The sequence below is a fragment of the Haliotis asinina genome, chromosome 11 (assembly GCF_037392515.1).
Source record: "Haliotis asinina isolate JCU_RB_2024 chromosome 11, JCU_Hal_asi_v2, whole genome shotgun sequence".
Lineage (NCBI taxonomy): Eukaryota > Metazoa > Mollusca > Gastropoda > Lepetellida > Haliotidae > Haliotis > Haliotis asinina.
In genome coordinates this window covers 31,720,975-31,740,478 of record NC_090290.1, presented here as the reverse complement: position 1 = coordinate 31,740,478, position 19,504 = coordinate 31,720,975, and the positions used below count along the sequence as shown (strand labels likewise).

General features: G+C 38.8%; 1 protein-coding gene across 6 annotated transcripts in view; it reads left to right on the top strand.

Moving 5' to 3' along the window:
* LOC137255612 (serine-rich adhesin for platelets-like) overlaps positions 1–19,504 on the top strand; it is an 84,682-nt gene that overhangs the window by 24,152 nt on the left and 41,026 nt on the right. For 2 of the 6 annotated variants that reach the window (XM_067793058.1, XM_067793055.1), the window contains exon 1: positions 12,443–12,608. The exons of the other annotated variants lie outside the window; for them this stretch is intronic. The gene's annotated coding sequence lies outside the window, so the exon portion shown is untranslated. Of the gene's footprint in view, positions 1–12,442; positions 12,609–19,504 lie in introns of those variants that run through there. 6 annotated transcript variants of the gene reach the window in all.

Here is a 19,504-nt window from a genome sequence, read left to right as displayed (position 1 = left end):
ATATTTTACAGTTAAAACAATGAAGGATCTTTTTACCAACGTTAATTCTCATTTTATTATAGGTTTTTTAAAAGAAATTGATTTTTTGGGTGAATTTTGAATAGTATGTTTCTGTAAATAGATGTATTTTAATGATTGGTAGTTTGAATTAGTAACTTGAATTGTTGGTGGCTGTACCCTCAAAGGGGGTTGAAGTATTGTAAAATTATTGTCCTCCTGAGAGGGTACGTAAGTCCACAAACATTCACAGTAAATTTAAGTCTGCCAGGTTTTTAATCGTAGTATTCATGTTGTTTTAATTTTGGCTAACCTTTCGTACAATCGCCAGCAGCTGAGGGGATGATGTAAATCCAACTAGGGTCCATGCAGGTAGCAAAGGTACTGTAAGTCCCCATGGTCCCTAGTGTGGTGATCTACCTTCAGTTGTTGGCGATCTATAGTCTGTTTTTATTATGTATTGTCTAAATAGTGCTATTAGTTTTAACTTTCCATACTAGTTTTACTTAAAACTGTGATATGCTAGTTGTTTTACTGTCCTCCGTTGACAGATTTTTCCATATGCATATATTTAATTTAAATGTTCTCGTCACGATATGGCTGAGATATTGCCGATGTGACGTTAAACATTAACTCACTCACTCACTCCACGTAACCTGGCATGGCATGTATAGTTGTACCCTTTCCACGTAACCTGGCATGGCATGTATAGTTGTACCCTTTCCACGTAACCTAACATAGCATGTATAGTTGTACCCTTTCCATGTAACCTAACATGGCATGTATAGTTGTACCCTTTCCACGTAACCTAACATGGCATGTATAGTTGTACCCTTTTCATGTAAACTAATATTTCATGTACAGTTGTATCCTTTCCACGTAACCTAACATAGCATGTAGAGTTGTACCCTTTCCACGTAACCTAACTTGGCATGTATAGTTGTACCCTTTCCATGTAACCTAACATGGCATGTATAGTTGTACCCTTTCCACGCAACCTAACATTCTCCATCACAAGGGATAAATATTTTACAGTTAAAACAATGAAGGATCTTTTTACCAACGTTAATTCTCATTTTATTATAGGTTTTTTAAAAGAAATTGATTTTTTGGGTGAATTTTGAATAGTATGTTTCTGTAAATAGATGTATTTTAATGATTGGTAGTTTGAATTAGTAACTTGAATTGTTGGTGGCTGTACCCTCAAAGGGGGTTGAAGTATTGTAAAATTATTGTCCTCCTGAGAGGGTACGTAAGTCCACAAACATTCACAGTAAATTTAAGTCTGCCAGGTTTTTAATCGTAGTATTCATGTTGTTTTAATTTTGGCTAACCTTTCGTACAATCGCCAGCAGCTGAGGGGATGATGTAAATCCAACTAGGGTCCATGCAGGTAGCAAAGGTACTGTAAGTCCCCATGGTCCCTAGTGTGGTGATCTACCTTCAGTTGTTGGCGATCTATAGTCTGTTTTTATTATGTATTGTCTAAATAGTGCTATTAGTTTTAACTTTCCATACTAGTTTTACTTAAAACTGTGATATGCTAGTTGTTTTACTGTCCTCCGTTGACAGATTTTTCCATATGCATATATTTAATTTAAATGTTCTCGTCACGATATGGCTGAGATATTGCCGATGTGACGTTAAACATTAACTCACTCACTCACTCCACGTAACCTGGCATGGCATGTATAGTTGTACCCTTTCCACGTAACCTGGCATGGCATGTATAGTTGTACCCTTTCCACGTAACCTAACATAGCATGTATAGTTGTACCCTTTCCATGTAACCTAACATGGCATGTATAGTTGTACCCTTTCCACGTAACCTAACATGGCATGTATAGTTGTACCCTTTTCATGTAAACTAATATTTCATGTACAGTTGTATCCTTTCCACGTAACCTAACATAGCATGTAGAGTTGTACCCTTTCCACGTAACCTAACTTGGCATGTATAGTTGTACCCTTTCCATGTAACCTAACATGGCATGTATAGTTGTACCCTTTCCATGCAACCTAATATAGCATGTACAGTTGTACCCTTTACATGCAACCTAACATAGCATGTAGAGTTGTACCCTTTCCACGTAACCTGGCATGGCATGTATAGTTGTACCCTTTCCACGTAACCTAACATGGCATGTATAGTTGTACCCTTTCCACGTAACCTAACATGGCATGTATAGTTGTACCCTTTCCACGTAACCTAACATAGCATGTATAGTTGTACCCTTTCCACGTAACCTAACATAGCATGTATAGTTGTACCCTTTCCACGCAACCTAACATAGCATGTAGAGTTGTACCCTTTCCACGTAACCTAACATGGCATGTATAGTTGTACCCTTTCCATGTAACCTAACATAGCATGTATAGTTGTACCCTTTCCATGTAACCTAACATGGCATGTATAGTTGTACCCTTTCCACGTAACCTAATATAGCATGTATAGCTGTACCCTTTCCATGTAACCTAACAGGAAGCATACTGATACACCGCGATGAAGCAAAACATGTAATTTTGTCATTGAGGCAGAGAGTCTTGCATTATTTTATGCAGATAAGATGTTATTAGTGTTTTTCAGTCCTTCAAAATGTGTAATTTCGACTGAACCATATGTCCAGACTTGTTATGCTTAGGGTTTTTGTATAGTTGGACAGAATGGAAAATAATGTTGCTCTGTAGGGCTGGGAGACAGACTCTGTGTTACCCTGTCATTTACATTTACATCACATGTGAGGCAAAGACTAAATACTTGAATCACTCACACAGGTGTACATGTTTCACAATGAAGTGTAATGGAAGTACTTGCACAAACATTTCACTGGGGACTGTACATATCAACAAATACTCCCATGGATTTGTATTTATGGAAATACATTCAAGAAGGCAACTTTGATATGTCTCAATGTGTATAGTTCATTGGGAGTCGTGCTCTGTTAAATATCTGCGTACAGTGAAGTTAGAAAGGTGTGAGTTATTGTTCGGTTGGGTCAGACAGTATAGGTGTGCATAGTGTCTCACATTCTAGGTTGACTTGTCTGGCATGATCACTATGAAGATACAGTCAGTGTATTAGTTACAAACTTTTTTTTAAAATCTTAACCGTCAGTAGAGGAGCAAGGGCTGAGACTGAGGAATAATGAATTCCATGATCTGAAACCGGGGGCATACCTGTTGTGGTAGCTGACAACCATCATTTGTTACTTACACATTGTCTCATTGTGTGTCAGCATGACCCAAACTGTTTTTTCATGATGTCGACCATTGGTTTCCATAAGCCACACTTACAGATCTGGTTAGGCTTCTGACTTTGTGTGGGTTTGAATCCTGGATGGGATTCAGCCCAATGAAGAGGTTCTAGACTTTGCACATTACTGAGAAAGTGTAATCCTAAACATAACATACGTTACATTTGACCATTTTCTTGATGATATTTTATATTCTGTATTATGTTGGACTGTATGATGTGTAAGGTATGTTTTGTTCTATTGATATATCCGCTCCTACATTGAGATACGCCCCCATCTGTACACTGATAACAATTTTCAGGATGGTTTTCATTAAGGTTCAGCACCTTTTGCTTTTCATTTCTGTGAAATAAGTGATGAACGTAAACAATGTGGGGCAATAGGAATGTCACATTGTAAAAGTTCAATATAATGTTCCGGATGTTAGCTGTCTGAAGCAACTGCAGTGCTTGAAACAAAGTTGGTTACACTGTTGGGGACAACTGAAGTGTGACATCATTTACCAAGGGTAGATTTGATATCAAGGAAGCAGACTAGGATGATGTGGTGATATCAGTTCAATGTGACATGTACTTTGTTGCCTGACAAAGTTTCACCTCTGATCTTTTAGCAAAGCCTCATAAATGCTGATTGGTACATATATTCTGACTGGAGGTGACAGACTTATTGAGGCCACTTATTACTCTTGGTAGTGTGACTGTACATTTTTGAATGGAGATGGGGGTTTAAGCTGCAGCTTGCACCTGAAGAGAGAGCTAGGGATACTGAAGAACTGAAGCTCACTCACCATGTCTCTGCCTTGGTGTGACATGATCAGCGATGGCAGTTTTCTGCGGATCCACAGATTTTATTTCAAACTGATCAATTATGTGAATCGTCTGAACCCCCATTCGAAAACACACAATTAAAACAACCAGTCTCCCTGTTGCCATCTGTCTGTATTGTAATTATCTCCAGGTAACCCAGATGTGACCTCTGATGTCCAGATGGGCATTCCTGAACCTTCTGAATGTAGTCTGTCATGGTTTTCCCCCTCATCACAGACTGGCATCTAGAGTTCTCTGTTTCATGACTAACAAACTACACGGCATTCAAGGATCATCTCATACAAATTTACATCATACTGATTTTGTTTTCACCTTAATTTTATATTACACTTAACATATATACTTTACTTTTACTCCATATTAACTCTTATTTCACCCTTTCCACTTTACTTTCCTTAGTCCATCTCCTGTAATTAAGGTCTAGTTTACATGTGGTCTGGATGAAATGGAGTCAATAATCAATATGTAAATATGATAGGTCTGTTTGTGAGGCCAAGGTCTTCAGTAAGCCATTGAAAGGTCACCATAAACATCCATGCAATGTTTTGATAGAGACTGAAATCAGTAAACCGTATTCCAGTCACTTTTGACCTAATTCTAATATATTTACAGTCATTCTCAAACTGAATTATCTTCTGTAAAATAGGTTTTGTGAAAAAGGTAAACCACAAGTAACACCTGTCCATGAGTGTTTCATACAACTGCCACATGTTAATGATAGAACTGAAATCATTGCAAGTATAAAATGTCAACGTATGTAATGCAGTTTTAGGTCTGTTTTCTGACAATACCGATGTTCTTTTTACTTTTCTTCATATTGTTATTTAATGTGCCATTATATATTTGAAAAGCAAGACAATAAAAATGTTGGGATGGTTGATTTTCGGTGATTTTCCCTCATTCAAACTTGATACAGACATATAACAAAAGTATGAATCAAGAGTTAATGCAGATTGAAATAGATATATTTACAATAAAAGACACTGTTTATCATTGTTTTGTTGCTTTATTGTACTGAGATATGTAACAGACTTAATTTGCAGTGACCTTGACTAAAATAAAGGCATTGAGAAGCTTTGAGCCCTTCCCACTCAGGACTGAAGGTGAAGAAAATAGTTCGTGTCGACCATGGCATTATCAAACACTGTGCAGTGGAAGTTAATGCACTGGTACAGGAGCAATTACATCTGCATGAACATAGTGAACAGGACATGGCATTAGAAAGTTCAGGTTAAGCCATGGAACTGGCCAACAATCGCTGTCTGTTTACATCTAGAATTTGTGAGTAGGCTTGCCACCCTTTGACATTTGATGTGGTGTGGTGAGAGACATAATTACCATTTGCAAGTGGTCGCAAGTAAACATAAACCTAGATCCTAAGTATGCGTCATTTACCTAAACTTGTAAGGGCAGTGTTTAAACACACAGCCTTCTCCAGCCTCCCTGCTACTCAGAATATTTGGGGATTTCCGAGTTTGTCAGACTATGTCATCAGCTATGTTGGAGCATACTCATCTGTTGATAGGCGTGAATGGGTGTCCTGTTCTACAAAGCAGAGTGCTGGAGTGGACCTTGGCTGTAAACATGCCTCTTTACACGTGTTTGATTTGTATCTATGGAGGCTGTGGTATAAGTACATTGACTTTGCGATGCAATGGTACAACAGACTGCACCTGCACTGTGTACAGATGCATCTATCTCGTAGCTGTTGTCAAGTAGAAGGCATTCCTCATAATGTGTAAGTTCATCTTAGTGATGACAGTTCCCACTTCAACTACTTGCATGGTCATCAATGTAATTCATATGAAACTGTAAGAAACATGAGAATACCAAATATGCTAAAACAGAGAGGTTCATCTGCTGCTTTACATGTTTAAGAGAACTTTTACTACAGCACTTTCAATATGTTAATCATTGTGCATGAGGTTCTTGAGAGCCATATATACTATCCATTAAAAGTGTAGACTCACTACTGTAAATGTAGCTACTTACATCTGTGAACTGTTTAAACTAGATTTTGCCGAATAATCCATACTGTCTAAAGATACTGTTTACACGTGAGCTGAGTAAAATAAATTCATAACAGTCAAATGATTATTGTCATGTTTTCAATAAATGCTGAAACTTAGTGAAATTTGCAAATCCTTAACAAAACTCTACAGCAAGTGCAACTGTTTACATAACATAACCTATAGTGAACGCTTTAAGTGTGTCTGAACCTTTGATGGGAAGTATAGAAGTCAGTATTCAAGTATAAGACAAGATGTTATGGATGTCAACTTCTTTATTGTATACTTGATAATATATGACCTGCAGATTGTTTCTTTCAAATAACTTTGGTGTTTCATGGTGGAATAAGAATCTGATTTGGGGGATGTGTTCACTTATTGTTCTCTGCTCCCTTTGCCACCCTACTGATAAGTGTGCATGTATTTGTAAATAAGACAAAATGGTAAGAAAACCTTCCTCTCATAGGCAGCTAGCCAGCGGATACAAAAGTCTGCAGTCACGGGATGGAATACAGTTTGATTGCAACATGTTTGATAAGTATGTGTGGTGATGTCTGCTGATGCTTGTCCACCCGCAGTCACCTTCCTTCAACTCAGGAATTGGTCACATGACTCCAGGGGATCATATTTCAATGTCAAAATGTTTGCATCACCATGAAAGGGTGGGCCAGTTTGCCATGAACACACCAGCCTATAGCTGTGTCTCTTAGGTTCAAACCCTTTCTTCTCTTCTTCTTTACTTGTTTATGCTCCTTTTGAGGAATTGAACTCAAGTGATACATTTCTCAAACCTTATAAGCACACTTTACATTATTTAACCACATTTGGCTGTATTTCAGAGCAGCTTCAACTCACACACTTACTCCTTTTCATCAGTGTTCATTCATTTGTGAAATGCTAGGACAAATCAAGTCAGGATCTAAAAGTAATCTTTAGAAGGAAGCAGATTGTCAGACCAGTTTGACATTATAATAAGACTTGTATCATTACTCAGACCTAATCTGCTTTCTTGTCCTTCAGTTGACATCAGCCTAATCATCTCCGCCATCAGTTCACTCACGTATGATATGGCGGACACAAACAAGAAAATCCACAACCTTTTGTTGCCATGTTGCTGACATTTGCTATAGATACAGGAAGTTGGTCACAGATACCAATTTGCCAGAAATGCTGATGAAACTATGACGTATTCACTGATATGGAAATATTGTTAAGCTAGACCTAGTTTTACTCCTTCCACAGGTCTGCCAACCACATGCCTCTGTTAGTCCACACTTAGTTACTGTACAAGCTGGAGGTGCTTGCTATGCCCTGCCTCCATTTACCATGGCTTTATGTGTTCACACCAGATACTTCCAAAACATCAGGTTGAGCTTTCAACAAACTAACAACAACATCAAACATCTAGAGTGATTTATTTGTTATTCAACATTCAGAGGAGTTCTCTTTGCATAAGGGATTCCATGTTTGAAAGGAAATGCACAAATTCATCATTTTTTTTCTTTCAGTGTTGAGTGTAATAGCTCCTGTGTTCTGTAAATGTTACATTATGACTGATATGGTTTCTAAGCTCTGGTGTAAAGCTTTCACGAGGTGACTTCGAAGTGAGAAAGTGAAATGTCAATTGTGTGATTAAACTGAGTAGAGGCATGTCCGATTATTGTTCGCGTCCAGTGAGTCTCTGAATAATTACAGTTTAAACACGTCAACATATTACATTCATTATGCTTTTGAGATAACATGTATGTGCTGTCTAAGAAACAAGCACAGTTTATCCCAAAACATGTCCAAAAGATTAAATTCAGATCACAGACAATTTGTCACACTAACATGTTTGTAGTTTAAATTACATTTAGTGGTCTTAAATCAAAGATCATGGGCCGTAAAATTGAAACAGAGTAGCTTTACCTTCTAAATTAACACAGTCTTTGATCACCTTGTGTAGCCTCACATACAAACAGAGATCTTAAAACCATTTTTATCAAATGAAAGTCACACTCCACCCTGAATACATGATACTGTTCTGATCTGAAGTACATGGGTTTGTAGCATAAAAAGGTAACTGTTCTTTTTTGAGAATCAGTTTCCAGTTTGGTCAGGATGATACCATGGACAGTCATACCATGTATGAATACAGTTGAATGAGCTGCAAGTGTACCTCCTCCTCCACCTCATCATCAGCTCTACAAACCTGGCTTTTATTTGTCAACAAGCTAAGTTTCATTATACTACTTAACACTGATTGATAAATATGAATTAAGAATTGTCATGAAAGCGATCTTCTGTCATGGTTTCATGTACCCACTATTGTAAACTACATCATTGTTGCTGCTGTCCTTCCTATCAACAAAAGCATATCAAGATTTGAAATATTCTACATATCTTTCATCCTTAGGATATGAACATTGTCATAACCACTCATATTCAGGGTGATCTCAGTTGTCATCACTGACCTTTGTGGGGGCAGCCATGTGACCTTGTCCCAGAGGTCATAGAGATATGTGACAGTAAGGATAGCTCATGAATTATCCTGTGTAGACAATAAAACAGCAGGGTGGGCCGGTGGCAATATAGTTTATAGTTCTTGTGATGGACGACAGATAAGCGTGTAGGTAAACTCGGTGATACAAACATAGGGAGGATTGGAAGATGTTCAATGTGACAGGTACTGGGGATACTAAAACAAGAAACATTGTAAGTACATATATGTTGTATTTACTGTAATCTTACCTTTTAATCAGAGAACAAAAAGCCTCATACACCTAACATTTGCATCAGTTTGAACGTGGTCCACCATATCTTTTTGTCTGCATTGAGTCAATGGACTGAGCAGAAACTCTTCTGAGCTGTGTTTTTGTGAAGATAGGAGTGTTGTTTTAACAGGATATTGACTTCTGAAGAAAAAATATGGTTGGAAATAGAAAGTAACACTTTAGACTGATGAAGAGGGGGATATTTGTGATGTTGTGATCTATTCCCCTCCAGGTACCTAGTCTACAGATGAACAGTGGTAACATGCTGCAATCCAAATTATCAGTTCCTTAAAGTTCAGTCAAAGGCTCTTGCCAGTAAGTGTCTATCTAAATATTGACTTCAATGCCCTCAAAGGTTTTATGAATGATAGCCCCAGTTGGCTGTCTTCCAAAAGATTTGTGACGCCAATGGTGTCGAGATAGCTATCCCGAGATTTAGCAGTACCCCTTGATGTTTGAGAATGTGTGATGATGATTGTCGTTATCTTAAACCTTTATCAGTCTGACTGTATCTTATGGTATCTTCTACTTGTTAAGTGCAAATTACATATGAAGTACTAAGTAACGTTCCTGTTCTGACAATCATTATTCTGCTATGTTAGATAACACCTGATTGTTTTGTTGGTGTAGCAATGATAGCTTCCAGGGATATTTTATACTTGGTAGGTTTTCTAAGTTACATGAAATTTCCTTTTGCAGGTTGACACATTGCGCTTTTGTTTTACACAGTATGATTTACTAAAAACAGATATTGTTTCTCATTATACTTGTGCCCTTGTTTTATGACAATTGCTTCACACAAGTGGACCATCACTGCTTGATTAAAGTACTTGCTGATTGTCTCCACTGGTCCTGCTTGGTACTACCTGGGAGGGGCATGTAATAGGAATGATTCAAGACCAAAGCATATATTCAATATGTCAGTGTATATATGCAATAATTTGTGTCAGTAGAGTCAGCAAAGGGTAGTTGGACAAAAGAAACATGCATAAGCAGAGCGAAGACAGTTGTATAAAGTCACAGGAATATGTCAGCTGGTGTTTTTCCACGTATCCAGGTGTAGCAGGGACGTGTGTACACATGGTAATGACAGGGAGGTCCTGATGAGGAATACCTACTTCATGCAACAGGAACAATATCATTGTCTAATACAAACACTCAACACAGTAAGTGGGTACTTCCTCACTTGTGCATTTTGAACGGGATTTATAGTCTCAGAAATGTTTCAGTCTTGTCTCATGATGCTAGATCTCTTGATTCATTCAATAGTTTAGTGGCTTTCTTCATTAAAACAAAATAATTGGGATTTTATAAATTTTAAACAATACTGTTCTTCAATTTAATATTTGAACATTTAACTCATCATATGTACATAGTCTCTGGACCCATCACCTGTCAAGTGACACATTGTATCTATCCACCACACGTACAAGATAGTTAACACCTCATTTGTCAACACAGGGTCTGCTACAGTGAGGTAGTGAGAATGGTTCTAAGCAGCTTTTTATCTGTATTCTAACAATATCATGTTGGAAACACCAGGAATGGGCTTTCACTTTGTGCCTATGTGGGGAATCGAACCTGGGTCTTTGGTGTGACACATAAACACTGTAACCACTAGCCTACTCCACCGCCCCAGGTGCTACTCTACAACATTCTGATGTGATGACCTGAAGTGTAATAAAAAAATGGCCTTGCTGGACCTAATTAGGAACTGATAAGCTGCAGCATCAAGCATTGATAGCAGTATATGGTGTATCGTGACTGTACACCTGATCACAGGGAAACCACATCCCACTTTATAGAGCCAAGCACAGTAATGTAAGGTCTCAGATTGTCGACTACACTAAATATTTCTTTACCTGGATTTGGAACTAATGTGTTGAAATTGGATCTATGTTGTGAAACGTGCGTATTTACAATTATATATGTTAAAAATGATATATTTCCAGATTGAATCATACTTGTAAGTGTTTGTTGAGTTGTGATAAGCTACTGATGAAACTGTTCATTTTAGATATTGTGAACCTGAAGAGCATAGTAATGTGACCCTTTTTTTAAAAAAAAAGTGCATGCCCATGCAACTCCGTCAATATAATCTTTTTGTCTCTCTTACAAAGAGCTCACAGATGCTTAGATTGTTGATCACAAAGTTTTACTAAAATGTTTTTGTCTCATTGAGAAACTTTCTGCAGTGGTTGGGTTTGTCTGCCTTACAGCTACACCTGAAACAAATACTCTTGATTCAGCCCACGAAGGTCCAGAATGTGTGGTAAGTTTATATTACCTCATGTTCAAGAAATGAAGGAAGTCTCTGGGCACCTTTTTATCATATCTCGTGAACATAAGTTAGGAGCTGTGTTTTCTGTGAAATGAATTCATTTCAGAAAGTAGATGTTTGTCAAATTGTATGTTATCTATCCAACATTGGGATTTGAATCCACTGTGCATGTATTGTGTAGAATCATTGCAGTAATGTGTGCAGTACCCAATGAAATTCTCCCACTTCCTAAGGCCTGAAACCCACTCACTCACTCCCCAGCATTCATTGACTGGAAGACACCGAGTGATGTGGAGTGTTGAAAGTTGACCCCAGGGACAACTCACCTCGATGAAACCTCCCATATAACAAGCACTTAGGCCCCATGTTGATTGTAGACAAACTTAACAGGGTTGTGGACTTCAAAAGGGACAATGTTTTCCATGGCTATTGTTGCAGGGGAAGAGGGGTGACTGTTTACTATTGTGTTGGCAGACACCTTTCACCAGCACCTAGACTTTCTTCAGGCTGTAGAAACATTGACTTGAGTGCTAGGCAAGCTGCTGTTTACTCGCTTTGATCACAAATAAGCAAATATTGAATGTTAGCAGTAGCTGTTGTTTCTGTTTTGTCTACAAATGAGAAATACTCTGTTACAAGCTACTGATTACCCATTTAGGTTGTTTTTCCTTGGATGTTTCTGTTTTGTTTAGAAGTTGATGGATGAATATATTGCCTGCTTCACACATATCCTCACTGGATGTAGGAGGTGTAGGCACATGATAAATAGGATTTTATGTTATTACTTTGTTCCAGTCACAATACTGCAGAAATACTGCTGATGTAACTTTTAATTCACAGTGTTGTGCAGTGCAACTTCATGTGCACAATTCCACATTATTTGAGCATGATGACAGGTCAGGCACTAAGGAAGTAACTAGTGTGTAATGATAGTGATCACATTACACTCATTGTGAAGAGGATGTGACAGGATGCCTGAAGGTTCATATGAAGAACATGTGACAATGTGTGTAAACAATGACAACTAAGAGAGAACTCACACTAAAAGCAGTCTGTAGTGAAGGAAATCTTCAAATGATAGTGATAAAAAAATATTTTTCAGAAGAATAGTCCTGTTGATGACAGTGTCAGTTCCATGTCACTATAAATAGTAAGCTTCCAATTTCTAGACACCCAACAGTTCACTTATAATAACACAATGTATGGTTGGGTGAACAGCAACTCCCTCAAGATGATAATGGGATAATCCAATCAATATGTGTGTAGGAGCCCAAGCAAGTCTAGTAGCCACAGACAGGTATCCCAGGTCAGTCAAGCGTTCAGTCTTACAATTCAGGTTTTGCACACAGTGGGGAGCACATAGTTGGCAGTATCTGACATCCACTCTTACTGGACACTTGGCTAAATACAAGGAATATGGCAGGGAAAACTTGGATATCTCATGGACATCTGCTTTAGGATATACTGTGAAGGTCCACTGTCACAAGGTGGGGCATTGTTGCATTTTAACAACTACTTTGTGAGGGTGGGCTGGCAGTTTGTTCACATGTTGTGGGTGTCACCCAGAATTTCAATGGTCGCCCGTCATGAGTTATATTTAACCTGGTTTCCTCTGTTATTTGAGCCACTGTGTTGAGCTTTGATCAGGATTTAACTTGTATGTTGCCAAAGTGAAGTTTTTTCACCTGAGGTTGCAGCTGTAAGTTTTGTATTTGAAATATCCCGCAACAGGTGTTTCTCAGAAGCTGTTACCATCACAGGTATTTCCCTGATATACATGTCCCAGTTTTACCAGTAGTTGATAATCTCAGATTCACCAAATCTATATTTGTTGTCAGTATTCATGTTTGCTGTGATGTATTCTTGATGAGGGAATATGCAGGTGTTTTGAGGTAATTGGTAACAGTCAGTGTGGAAGCATTGCTGTTGATATACTTTAAGTACAGTGATACTGTATAAACTGTCAGTAGTGTCAGTAACTGTTAAGAGGGACATCACTATAAATTCAGAATTTGTCAATCTAGACCTATGTTGATTATCAGAGTAATACTGTAGGACTTGATGACATTTCACTACATAATCTTAGAATGTATGCAGAGTTACTAAAGCTGAATAGAAATGCTGAAGCATATATATTCCAAGTGATATTTTAAAATGTTTACAGTATTGTTTTAGTTTTCATTTGGAAAGTTTTTACCAGTAGTTAAAAATATATTGAAAAATATATTTAAATGTTCTAGCAAACTCAAGGCAAAACATTTTAAATGATACACCTTTGATGTGTTTCTATGTAAGCCCCTCCATACTTACATCTTCACTATATTATGGGCTCTTGTCCAGTACCTGTTTCCAGGAATTGCCTGTGAGATCTACACAGGAACATTTCAGGTGTCATACTGCGATATTCATGGCCTACTTTCTGTGTTATTACCTGAGGCATTATGTGAAGCTGTTTACACGTTGCTCTTCAGCTCCAGTGTTATAGGGGGCTGCACAGAACTACTTCATCTATCACACACTCCAATATTATGTAAAGTTTCAGTGACAACTAGGATTGTTGATATACAACACAATAAATATTCTGGCTTGTTATGGAATACAGTAAACTACAATTATGATAACACGCTTATAACAACCACATAGGTATAAAGAGCTATTCTCGAAACGTTCGTAGCCCTGCGAAGTTCTTAAGCCCATTCTTAACACATAGGCTACAATCAAAGTTAAGAATTCTTAGGGCTACAAATGTTACGAGAATAAGGACCCTGTTTTGTCTGGACCAGTTGTTGTATATATTAGGTGAAATAAGTATGATGGTCTTAGTTTACTGCACACAGTTCACTGGGTACGCTTATGTGAGGAGATGTCTGCAGTATAACAGTGCTTTAACACTTGCTTGCTGATGTTAATTTGATACAGATATTATGGTGTACTGATATACTTATCATGATGAAAATAATATTTTATTTTTATGTTTTCCTAATATCTGAATCCTAATATATCGTTTGTGGTGGTAATGATAAATAATGATGAATCTTTGTATAAATTGTTATTCCATGATACAGTAAACAGATATCTTTAGACATTCATAGCTATTGGAAAATAGCATTTTATACGAGCTGAATGAACATTGCTTTATGATTAATTGTGGTCACTCTTCTAACTCCTGTTTTTGATGAGGTACGTGAGTTGCAGGGAATGATGATTGTGGACAAACATGGTCATTTGTTTGTGAAAGGCAATACCATAAGCTGAATTACTTCATAGTGATGATGAAATAATATGTGACATGCTGTAAAACATTCAGAGTGCGATCACCTCATCAGTAAGTACAAATGCCTCATGGTTTAGATTCTGATGCAGCAGAAGCTCACAGTTTGGTTTCAGTGTTGAATTCTTCTTGCTCATTTTGAGAGCAGCTGAAAAACTGCGTGAATAAACCCTGAAATACAAGTATGTAGAGTAATCTTGTTTATTCTTAATTAACGCATGTGTAAAACTGCTGTGTGATGAAACCAATGGGATGAGTCAAGGCCACAAGTATCAGGGGATGCTGTCAAGAGGCAGGTACCCAGGGGATGCTGTGTAGAGGCAGGTATCAGGTGATGCTGTCAAGAGGCAGGTATCAAGGGGATGCTGTGTAGAGGCAGGTATCAGGTGATGCTGTGTAGAGGCAGGTATCAGGTGATGCTGTCAAGAGGCAGGTACCCAGGGGATGCTGTGTAGAGGCAGGTATCAGGTGATGCAGTCTAAAGGCAGGTAACCAGGGGATGCTGTGTAGAGGCAGGTATCAGGTGATGCAGCCTAAATTCGGATAACCAGGGGATGCTGTGTAGAGGCATCAGGGGGATACCGTATAGAGGCAGGTATCAAGGAAAGAAACACATTTGTTGATGCTACATGGTAACAGACAGTCTATAAATTCATTCATGTAGTTCAGTTACTGGTCTTTTCGTTTGTTTACATTTACATTTACAGAACGACTTATCTATTCAAAGATCCAATGTGATCACTTCTATTCCTGTTTCTGCGCTATTTACCATCACCAAGTGTTTGGCTTGTAGGTACGACCTGAGGGACATTAGGATGAGTTTTGTGACACTGATAGTACATATGGTCTAGCATACACCTCTTGTTTCAGTGACTTGGGTGACAGTGGTGTCACATATCTCTGTTCCTGCTCATCATGGACTCACAGATCAATGTTGCTAGTTAATGATATTACCAGAATTTGATTGTCAGTTGCAGTCATTCATTCCTAGACTGTCAGCACATGTAGAAATGTTTGTGTCTGCCTCATGAACATGCAGCTAGAATGGAGCTCGCTTGTGTCGGTTTCAAGCTGGTTATGGACTATGCTTGTTCTGTCTGTTCATATCAACACAGCAACTGATGTGAAGATAGTCTGGTTTAATTTGAATGAAATCAGAAATATAATGCCACTAGGTGTGAGATGATTGACCTGTTCAGTTGTTACGGCTATATAGATGATGAAGTACTAAGACATAACCAGAGTTATTGCCTTTGCGTTGGGAAGCCTAGTGGTTAAAGTGTTCACTCGTCATGCTGAGGACCTGGGTCCAATTCTCCACATGGGTGCAATGTGCAAAGCCCATTTCTGGGTTTATTTTTGCTTGAATGGTGTTTGTGCTTCATCATGGATTGTGTTTAGGGATGCCTTGACGCTACAGGTTGTTGTCATACACTAATGACTGACTCAGAACATTTCTAGGGCTGACTTGAAAGAAATCTATCTGGATGGTGCTGTAACATTGGGTACCATGTGAGAAGACCAAAAGGCATACACACTCAGCAGGAATGGCAGAGCATTTATGTAATCTCCACTGTTGAAAATTAAGAATGCTATGGCTGTGATCACACAATAAGAACCATTGAAGGCTTTCATGAGTGAGAATTTCAAACTGTTGCACCCTGTTTTGAAATGCCCATACAAAAAGTGAAATAGGTGACTTTGAATGTTGGCAACATGCTCAGGTGGGATTGCTGCCCACTGTCAACAGTGTTCATGACACCCTGCAGTAAATTGGTTCCGTCGACATCAGAGTCATTGCGAACCATCAATCATTGATCTGAGTGAACAAGGATTAGCATGCATTGTGTCTGTGGGGGGCAGGGCACAGCTTAGCATTCCTCAGCAACAAGCTCCTGCACAATCCTCTTAGGAATGTCCACCAAAATGCTGGATAGAGTGTTTTTGTTTGGGGCAGGTAGCAGTTGAAAGGTGAGTTTTTTTAGTAATGGAATATTTGGACAGTTTTTCTGTGTCACGGAGAATATGTTGACTCTTTGAAGGATTGTGTGACTCATTGAAGGAAATTATGCACAACTGACAGGTAGATGAAGTGCTAGATTCTTTTCATAATAAATTCTTTCAGAGATCAAAATATACAAGCTCCCATGGGCGAATGGCATTAGGGAGTGGGGTGGGTGGAAGGATATTTCAGCGATGTTTTCTGGTGTAGAACTTTGACAAGATACATTGAATGTTTGAAGGATCATTTTCAAATTAAGGGTGCACACATTTCCCCACTAGAGCTGGATTGAGCTGGTGCAATCTCAGAGTAAGATTCTTTTAGGAAGTTTGCTGTTGAAGGTATCTGAAGCTGCACATATATGTATCAAGTCTGTAAAAAGGTTCCCAACCAATAGCAACAACAATTTTAGACTAGAAAGCATACAGAAAGTTGTACAAAATCAGTGTATGTGACATTTGATAAAACAATTTTTAAAAGTACTTTAAGAACCAAAGCAGATATGATTTTGTCGTGTTTAGACACATATGCATCAAAGCCATTCAAGTGCAAAATAGACAAACAAAAAACAACACTGCATCTTTTGTCATAAAGACAGTTTCAGTGTCCTCCTGTTGATAATGCCACACATTCCACCCTAGCCACTGTTATGCCCTTCCCTAGTAGACATGATACTGGCGATGGGATGGACTTTCTCACCGTGTCTATTGTATGCTGCTCCTGTGAGCTTGCCTCCTGGTGTCAATAAGAGTGTAATGGACTTTGACTAAGTGTTATTTCCAGTTCAGATACCATGTTGGTTAACCGATGAGAAGAAATCATTCAGTTTGTCAAGACTCAAGTCCTGTATTGTGAGAGGTGTGGTATTCATTTGGTGAATTTAGTTATTGTTAGTCAATAGGATTCCTGAATAGCTCTGCCTTTAGTCATTGCATCTTTGTGATTGAATCACTTCATTCCAGTGAAAGAAAACTTTAGTCACACTGACTGGAAACATATGCTAATAAATAGTTTGAAGGATGTGTTCTTAATTTATATGCTGCCTCAATGACTCTCTATGTAAGCTGATGTTCACTGTCAGATTTCATATTCCAGTGACAGCAGTGGTTTGTGGATACCACATTATTCTACTGTGATTTGGTTTACTCTGCCAAGGCCAACACTCAATAGGAGCAGTAGGGTACCCTAGTGGTACGTCTCTTGTCACACCCAAGATCTGGTTTTAATTCTCCACATGGGTACAGTGTGTGAAGTCCATTTCTGGTGGCAAAAAGCTACAGTAATCATCTACATTGAGATGACTGGTTTGAAAGTCATAAGCAGCTATTCGGTCACTCAAAATGGCTCTACAAACTGCAATATTTTTGGCTTCTCGATACCATTAAGGTGCCACAATGTTTCATTGTGATTGTTGTATCACAGCTGACTTTCTAGGAACAATGAGTACACAGAGATCTCTCACCATCCGTCACTCATCACTCATCTTCAAGCTGACTTGAGGTGGACATCATGGATGCTGTGAAGGGGACATGATATGCTGACCTCTTGAGTGTTCAAGACCATTGCCTCAAGGCCACCATCTGATAGTTGTAAATGCATTAAAGTTGTTCACACACTCAAGATCTGAATTCATAGTAACCATCCATGTCCCATTCAGTCACCCTTTTAGCCTGCATGTACATTTTTGTGGTAAAACATGTCTTATTGTAGTTGCACGTAATAAAATTTCACAATCACAATGAGTCAAAATATCAAAGGATCTTTAAATCACATACCATGTGCTGTTTAAGGATTTCAGCATGACTATGTGAACAGTTCTTTTTGTTGCTGACATTCTCGTCACTTGTATGTGGAGTGTTTAAAAGGACATTATTATTTGACATGTAATTTCAGATTGAAGTACATATGAATGCCATTACAGGTCACAAAGACAAATGGACTTGCCTGCACCTCATCCCTACATGTGATCATGATATGATCTGCCTGCAACCCACCCACACATGTGATCTTGACATGATCTGTCTGCACCTCATCCATGCATGTGACCATGGCATGATCTGCCTGCACCTCATACATGCATGTGACCAAGACATGATCTGTCTGCACCTCACCCATGCATGTGACCATGGCATGATCTGACTGCACCTCACCCATGCATGTGACCATGGCATGATCTGACTGCACCTCACCCATGCATGTGACCATGGCATGATCTGACTGCACCTCACCCATGCATGTGACCATGGCATGATCTGACTGCACCTCACCCATGCATGTGACCATGGCATGATCTGACTGCACCTCACCCATGCATGTGACCAAGACATGATCTGACTGCACCTCACCCATGCATGTGACCATAGCATGATCTGACTGCACCTCACCCATGCATGTGACCATAGCATGATCTGACTGCACCTCACCCATGCATGTGACCATGGCATGATCTGACTGCACCTCACCCATGCATGTGACCATAACATGATCTGTCTGCACTTTGCTCATACATGTGATCTTGACATGATCTGTCTGCATCTCAACCCTATTTATGATCGAGACATGATCTGACTGCACCTTACCTATGCATGTGATCATGAGGTGATCAGCCTGCACCTCACATATGCTGATCATGATATGATCTCCTTGCACATGATCTGCCTACACCCTCCCCTACATGTGATCTTAACATGATGTGCCTGCACCTCACCCATGCATGTGATCCTTGCTTAATGTGTTTAATTGTTTTCCTGCCTCACTTTGGGATATCCTCACACATGAAATTTAACCTTCCCTTCTACTATTGCATTATATGACAGAACAGCTTAAAATCCTCCACCCTCACTTAGATGCTCTTGCCAGAGGGTTAGAGACAGATATATTCTATAACAGCTTCCTACGATCAGGCAGTAAAATTGTTGCATAATTAGGTCTAATAATAACTTTGGATGTTGGGAGCTACTTTGCCCCTGAGGCTGCCAGTACTACAACCATCTTGTCTGTATGGTTTGATAATTATCCTGACAGTTGCTACTGTAATCTCACCCAATTTGCCCCATGGTATTGACTGTGAGATGTGTGAATACAGCAGCCTCACTGAGGCACAAGACATC